The sequence below is a fragment of the Cebus imitator genome, unplaced genomic scaffold (genome assembly GCF_001604975.1).
Source record: "Cebus imitator isolate Cc_AM_T3 unplaced genomic scaffold, Cebus_imitator-1.0 Scaffold492, whole genome shotgun sequence".
Classification (NCBI taxonomy): Eukaryota; Metazoa; Chordata; class Mammalia; order Primates; family Cebidae; genus Cebus; species Cebus imitator.
Window position 1 is genome coordinate 469,822 of NW_016107807.1, and position 8,875 is coordinate 478,696.

An 8,875-nucleotide genomic window follows, 5' to 3' on the forward strand; every position below is an offset into this window, starting at 1 on the left:
TTTTAATAGAAAATATTTTAAAAGTAGAAAAATATTTTTAATTTCTGTCACATTACTTGACAGAAAATGAATTGACGCTCAACTTTGAGTTAGCCTTCAATCAAGAGGCTAATTTTAACAGTCAACTTTCCTAATCCTTGAAGAATCCTACTGAATGTATCACCTTGCTGTTTAGTGGCATTTGAAAAAACCCATCATTTGGTAAAGTTTAGAAACATGTTACAGTTCTACCCCCTTTTTCCATTTAGTACTTTCTATATTAAAATCCTCGCATTTCCATCCCTCATTCACAAATGGCTCTAAAAGAAGAGCAGGTATTTACCAAAAAAAAAAATAAAAATACTATCATACTATAAACAACTGTCTGAATCTTTATGTTCTCACCTAACAATATGGCATTTATCATTATACATATGACATATTTTTAGCAATTAAAATCATATTATTAAACATTTTATAATTAAATTATATTACATATATTATGTCTGTAATATATAATTTAATTATAAAATGTTTAATAATATGATTTTAAATGCTAAAAATATGTCATATGTATAATGATATATGCCATATTGTTTTAATATGCCAATTAAATTATCTGTTATGTAATATATATGCACACCATGAAAATAGTATATATAAACTATATATATATATAGACACACACCATGGAAATTGTATAAATAAGCTAATCTCTCTCTCTCTCTCTCTCTATATATATATATATATATATGTGTATATATATATGTGTGTGTATATATATATATATATATATATATATATATCACAGCTTATCCAGTGATTTCACTGCCTGTTGCCTCTTTCTATTTTTTCTTCCTTTCCTTCCTTTTTACCTTCTTCGTTTCTTCCATCATTGCAGCATCATTCACAATAGCCAAGTTACGGAAACAACCCAATTGTCTATTAACAGATGAATGGATAAAGATAATATTTTATACACACACACACACACACACACACACGCAATGGAATATTATTCAGCCTTAATAAAGAATACAATTCTGACATATGTGACAATATGAATGAACCCAGAAAACATTATGTTAAGTGAAATAAGCCAGGCACAGAAAGACATATACTTCATGATTCCACTTATATGTATGAGCTAAGAGTCTTTGTTCCCCGTTACAGAATAATGGCTTTAACAATTGTCTATTCTCATTGCTTCCACTTCCTTATCTCCATTCTCTCACCCACCCACTTCATTAAAATTGAATTTTGTATCATTCCAACAAAACTCCCTATATCAAAGATGGAGTGACCTCCACGTTATACATACAGCAATTAATTCTTGTTTCTCCTCTTTTGTGACCCATTGGCAACATTACAATCATCAGTCTTTCTTCTTCCTTGAAATACTCCATTCTTGTGTCCAAGAATACTTGTTCTTGTTTTATCTTTCTCATCTATTGCTTTTTGTCTTTCTTCTTTGCTGCGTCCTTAGCTTCTCATTGATCTCTTAACATTGGAGAAACCCAGAGCTCTGTCCTCAGACCTTTTCTATACATTTATTCCCTCAGTAATATTTTCCAGTCCCATTATTTAACTACCATCTATATACTAGTAATTTCTGATGTATCTTCCAACATTTTCTATCACCAGCTACTTACGTGACATTTTCACTTAGATGTATGAGTCAGATTATACTGCAGTAAGAAACAGCATGAAAATGCCTGTGGCTTAAAACAACAATGTTTATTTCTCATTTATACCTCATGCCTTCCAAGAATCAGCAAGGGGCCTACTTCTTGTAGTTATTCCTGGACCACGACTGATGGAAGCTCCATTTTGACACCTGTTTTGACAATCACAGAGTCAAAAAGAAAGAGAAGATGACAAATCATGTATGTTGATTCTTGAAGCTCTCACTGAGAATAAATACACGTCACATCTGTTCTCATCTCAAGCACTTACCATCTGATGTATTATTCACTTAACAATTTATAGTTTAATTTTCCATTTCTGTCTATTACAATGTAGAGCTCTATGAGTTTACAGACTTGGTTGCATTTGCTGCTTTATTTTTAGTACCTAGCATAATGTCTAGCACATAGTAGGCACAAAATACATATTTATTAAATAAATGATTCTTGTATTTATTTCAATGTATTTTATTCTACTTAATTGAGTGATTGATAAATACATAAGACTATTCATCTTCTAAATTCATCTTTCACCATCATCCATATATTTGCTATGCAGTGCTCTCACTGATAACATATTCTGGATAGTCTACAATTGGAGTTTGAAGTTCCCCTTTGACCTAAGTATTATATAGAGCAATATTTTGAAATATTGGTTGGGTATTTCTATGAATTTCAACTGTCTGTTTTTAATTTCTAGCTTTATTTCATAGTAGTCAGAGAAGCTGTAGAGGAGTGTGCCAAAATACAGAATTTCTATCACCAGAATACTCTGTGCACATAAAAAAAATGCGATTGTAGCAAATAATTAACTATAGGATAAAATATCAGATCTTTTGCATTTTCATGAAATCTAACGATATCAAATATTTCATCTCCTCTATGCATTCTTCCAAGGTTTCAGCATGCTGTTCCCGTGAAAATATGCACATTTAAACAGGGTTATAAAGTCCTAGCATGTAATCCCAGAGGACTATAAATTAACTTTCTTATAGGAGACATACTTACATTGTTCCTGCCCATCTTGTATTTAACAGCTCTGTCCTTCTAAACTCTCAAAAAATATATATGCTGAGGAGGCAGAGAAAGATGATGAAATGGAGGGCTTTAGCAGTTGTGACCCTACCACTCAAGTACACCAATTTAACAACTATATACATAAAAAAATGCACCTTTATAATAACCAAAAATCAAGTGAGAACTCACAGTACTGGTTTTAATTTCATATCATTGAAAGAGGCATGGAAACGCTAGAAGAAAATTGTCTTGATTCATCCATGGCACCCCTCCCCCTGCCCATGGCAGCTGCAGCAATGTGGCAAGAGTGTTTAAGTGAACTGCGAGCAGGCAAACACAGCAATTGTGAGGCATTGAGCTCAGTGATGTTCTGTTAGAGCAGAAGTAAAAACCAGACCAAATTCAACTAATGCCTGCCCATGAAGGGAGAATTCAAACCAGCCCTAGCAAGAGGGGAATTACTCAATCCCAGAAGTTGGAATGTGAGTTCCTGTAAACCTCACCAACATGGCTAAGGTACTCTGGGGCTCTAAATAAATGTGAAAGGTGGCCTAGGAACAATGACTGCAACACCTAGAAGAGCCCTAGTGTGGAACTCGGTCCAGAGTCGATTAACTGGGAGACAGTCAACCTAATGAGACACCAGCCAGGGCAGTCAAGGGAGTGCTGGCATCACCGCTCTCCTCACCTCAGTCTGCAAAAGTCAAAGCCCCCAAAGACGCCCTTCCACCAGAGGTTAAGAGGGGTGAGAGTGGGAAGGACTTTGTCTTTCATGTTGGATGCAGCTCAGCCACAGCAGCATAGGGCAATCATCAGAGTCCTGAGGCCTTGTTTCCAGCCCCTGGTTCCCAAATGACATTACTAGACACATGCTGAGCCAGAAGGGAATCTGTTGCCTGGAAGGGAAGGATCTAGTTCTGGCAGCATTCATCACCTGCTAACTGAAGAGCTCTTGGGCCCTGAAATAACCAGCAGTGATACCCAGGCACTAGATTGAGGGCTTTGGGTAAGGAGTCTGAGACTCGATGGATTCAGGCAAGACTCAGCAAATTTCTAGCTGTGGTAACTGTAGGGAAAGATTCCCTCTGCTTGAAAAAAGCAAAGAGAAATGTAAAAGGACTTTCTTTTGTACATTATGTACCAGTTTAGCCACAGCAGATAAAGCACTAAGCAGGCACTTGGAGTCCCTGATTCCAGGATTTGGCTATTGGATGGCATTTCCAGACCTGCTCTGGGCCAGAGAGGAGTTCATTTCCTTGGAGGGTGAGTCCCAGGCCAGGCAGCATTCACCACATACTGACTGAAGAGGCCTTGGACTTTAAGGGACTATTGAAAGGAGGCTGGTAGTATTCCACATGTGCCCGTGGTGGTGGTGGCCATGGAGTGAGGCTCCTCTGCTTTCAGAAAAAGGAGGAAAGCATGGAAAGGATGGCATCTGGTGGTTTGAGTGCCAGCTCAGCCACAATACAATAGGATACCAGGAAGATTTCTAAGATTTTTGAATCTAATTCCTGGCTCCCAGACTGCAAGTCTGGAACTGCCTGGGGCTTGGGTAAACTTGCTGCCCTGAAAGGAAGGACACACACCTGGCTGTCTTTGCTACCTGCTGATTGTAGAGCCCCAGGACACTGAGCAAACATAGGTGGGAGAAAGGAAGTGGTTACAGTAGGCCATGGGTGAGACCCAATGATGCACTGGCTTCAGGTCTGATCCAGTGCAGCCCCAGTGGTGGTGGATACAGGGGCACTTATACCACTCCACGCTCAGCTTCAGGTGGCTCAGAACAGAAAGGGAGAGACTCCGTATATTTGGAAGAAACTAAGAAAAGGGAACAAGAGTTTCTGCTTGATAATCTAAAAAATTCTCCCAGATCTTGTCCAAGACCTCCAAGGCAGCACATCTATAGGTCTGCAAGAACCACAGTGTAACTGGGCTTGGGGTGTCCCCTAAAGCAGGCACAGCTTAGATCAGAACACCCAAATTATTTTGAATATCTGGAAAGCCTTCTCAAGAAGGACAGCTATGAATAAACCCAGACAGCGAAGACAACAATAAATATGTAACTCTACAATGCCCAGACACAGATGAACATCTACAGGTATCAAGATCATCCGGGAAAACATAAACCCAACCGATTAACTGAACAAGGCACCAATGACCAATTCTAAAGAAACAAAGATATGTGATCGTTCAGACAGATAATACAAAATACTTGTATTGCGAAAACGCAAAGAAATTCAAGATAACAAAGAGAAGGAATTCAGAATTCTATCAGAGAAATCTAACAGAGATTGAAATAATTTAAAAGAAGCAAGCAGAAAATTTGGAGCTGAAAAATTCAATAGGCATATTAAAGAGTACATTACCTTTTTTAAATAGCAGAATTGTTTAAGGAGAAGCAAGAATTAGTGAGCTTAAAGATAGGCTATTTGAAAAGGCACAGTAAGAGGATAAAAAACAAAAAAAAATTTAAAAATGAAGCACACCTACAGGATCTAGAACATAACTTCAAAGGGGAAAATCAGAGTTAATGGCCTTAAAGAGGTAGTAGAGATTCAGAAGTAGAAATATTATTTCAAGTTACAATAAGAGAGAATGTTCTAAAGTCAGAGAAAGATGTCAGTATCCAAGTACAAGAAAGTTATAGAGCACCAAGCAGATTTAACCCAAAGACAATTGCCTCAGGCATTTAACAACCAAACTCCCAAAGATCAAGGATAGAGAAAGAATCCTAAAAGCAGCAAGAGAAAAGAAACAAATAAAATGCAGTGGAGCTCCAAGACATCTGGCAGCAGAGTTCTCAGTGGAAATCTTACAAGCTGGAAGAGAATGGCACGCCATATTTAAAGTGTTGAAGGAAAATGCTTTTACCCTAGAATAATATATCTGGTGAAAATAATTTTCAAACATGAAGGAGAAATAAAGACTTTCTTGGACAAATAAAAGCTGAAGGATTTTAGTCACACCAGACATATCCTAGGAAACATTTAATGGAGTGCTTGATCAAAAAAAAAAAAATGTTAATGAACAATACCAAATCATCTGAAGGCACAAAATCCTCTGGTAATAGTAACTAAATAGAAAATGGCAGAATATTATAACACTGTAACTGTAGTGTGTAAGCTATTCTTATCCTAAGTAGAAAGACTAAATTATGAAACAATCAAAAATAATAATGACAACAACCTCTTAAGACATAGGCAGCACAATAAGATGTAAATAGTAAGTACAAAAAGTTAAAAAGTAGGTAACAAAGTTAAGGCATAGTTTTTATTAGTTTTCCTTTTCCTTGCTGATTTGTTTTTCCATGAAAACAGTGTTAAATTGTTATCAGCTTAAGACAATGGATTACAAGACTTTATTTCCAAGCCTCATGATAACCTCAAACCAAAAAACTTAAAACAGACACACCAAAAGTGAAAAGCAAGAACTTGAATTATATCACCAGAGAAAATCGCCTTCACAAAAAAAAGATAGCAAGGAAAGAAGGAAGAGAAGACAAAAAAACCAGAAAACAAATGACAAAACGGAAAGACTAAGATCTTATCAATAATAACATTGAATATAAATTTACTAAACTCTCCAATCAAAAGACATAAACTAAAATTTCCAATAGAAAATAAATTGGCTGAATGAATAAAAAAAAAGTAAGACCCACTGACCTGTGGCCTAAGAAAAATACAGTGCACCTATAAAGGCACACATATACTAAAAACAAAGGGGTAGCAAAAGATATTCTATGCAAATGGAAACCAAAAGAAAAGAAAAGGAGTAGCTATATTTATATCAGAGCAAATAGACTTCAAGACAAAAACTATAAGAGACAAAGAGGAACGCTATATAATAACAGAGGAGTCAATTCAGCAAGTTAATATAACAACTTTAATTATATGTGCACTGAATAAGGAAGTCCCCAGGTAGATGAAGCAAGGGTTATTAGAGCTACAGTAAGAGGTAGACTCCAGTACAGTCAGAGCTGCATACTTCAACACCACACTTTCTTCATTGGACATATCTTCCAGGCAGAAAATAAACAAAGAAACATTAGACTTAATCTGCACTGTAGACCAAATGGATCTAACAGATATTTACAAAATATGTCATCCAATGGCTGCAGAATACACATTTTGCTTTCCTCAGCCCATTGATCGTTCTCAAGGAGAGACCATATGTTATGTCACAAAACACACCTTAAACAATTGAAATTATATCAAGTAACTCCTGTGACCACAATGGAATAAAACTAGAAATCAATAATAAGATAAATTTTTGAAAACTATGCAAACATATGGAAATTAAACAATATGCTCCTGAATTATCAGTGGGTCAATAAAAAATTTAGGAAGCAGATTGAAAATTCCTTGAAACAAATGACATTGAACATACAACACACTAAAACCTATAGGATGCAGCAAAAGCATTCTTACTCTATGTATCATTGTTTGCAGATAATATAATCTTTTATTTGGAAATATCTAAAGACTCCACAAAATAACTATTAGAATTATTAAAAAAATTCAGTAAAGTTGAAGATACAAGATCAATATACAAACATCAGTAGCATTGCTATATGCCAACAGTGAGCAATGTGAAGAAGAGATTAAAAAGTAATCCCATATTAACACTAACAGAGAAGTTTATAACTATCAGAACCTATATCAGAAAAGAAGAAAAAATTCAAATAAATAATCTAAGGATGCACCTTAAAGAACTAGAAAAGCTAGGGACATGGATGAACCTGGAAACCATCATTCTCAGCAAACTGACAAGAGCAGAAGATCAAACACCGCACGTTCTCACTCATAGGTGGGTGTTGAACAATGAGAACACATGGACACAAGGAGGGGAGCACTACACACTGCGGTCAGTTGGGGGGCAATAGGGGAGGGACGGTGGGGCGTGGGGAGTTGGGGAGAGATAGCAAGGGGAGAGATGCCAGATGTAGGTGATGGGGAGGAAGGCAGCAAATCACACTGCCATGTGTGTACCTATGCAACAATCTTGCATGTTCTTCACATGTACCCCAAAACCTAAAATGCAATAAAATAAATGGAAAAAGAAAAGAACTAGAAAAGTAATAGTGAACCAACTTCAAAATTAGTAGAAGAAAAGAAATAATAAAGTTCAGAGGAGAAATAAATGAAATTGAAATTAAAATATACAAAATACTGAAACAAAAAGTTGGTTTTTTGAAAAGTTAAGCAATATTTACAAACCTATAGCCAGACTAAGGAAAAAAGAGAAAATATGTAATTAAATAAAATCAGAAATGAAAAAGGCAATACTGCAACTGATACTGCAGAAATTCAGAGGATCATTAGTGGCTACTATATGCCAATATATGTCCATAAATTGAAAAATCTAGAAGAAATGATCGAATTCCTAGACAGGAACAACACACCAAGGTTAAATCAGGAAGACACACAAAATCTACAATCCCTTTCCAGTAGCGAAAGCCCAGGACCCAGTGGCTTCACTGTTAAATTCCACCGAACATTTAAAGAACTAACACCAATCCTACTCAAATTATTCCAAAAAAACAGAGGAGGAGAGAATACTTGCAAATGCATTTTGTAAGGCCAGTGTTACACTGATACCAAATCCAGACAATGCCACATCAAAAAAAGTAAACTACAGATGAATATCTCTGATATATATTGATGCAAAAATCCTCAACAAAATACTAGCAAGCATAACTCAACAATACGTCAAAAACTTCCTCAATGAGGACCAACTGAGATTTATCTTAGTGATACGAGGATGGTTCACCATATGTATATCAGTCAATATGATACAACATATCAGCAGAATGAAGGACAAAAACCATATGACTATGTAAATTGAAGTTGAAAAATTACTTGATAGAATTTAACATCCATTCATGATAAAAATCCTCAAAAGACTGGGAATAGAAGAAATATACCTCAACATAATAAAAGTAATAGATGATACATGACACACCCACAGCTAGCATTAAATTGAATGGGGAAAAGATGAAAGCCTTCTAAAATCTGGGGCACAAAAAGGATGCCCACTTTCACCACTGTTATTTAACATAAAATTCAAAGTCCCAGCTAGAGCCATCAGACAAGACAAAGGAACAAAGGACATCCAAACTGGAAAGGAAAAAGTCAAATTATTTTTGTTTGCAGATGATATAATCTTATATTTAGAAAAATCTAAAGACTCCACAA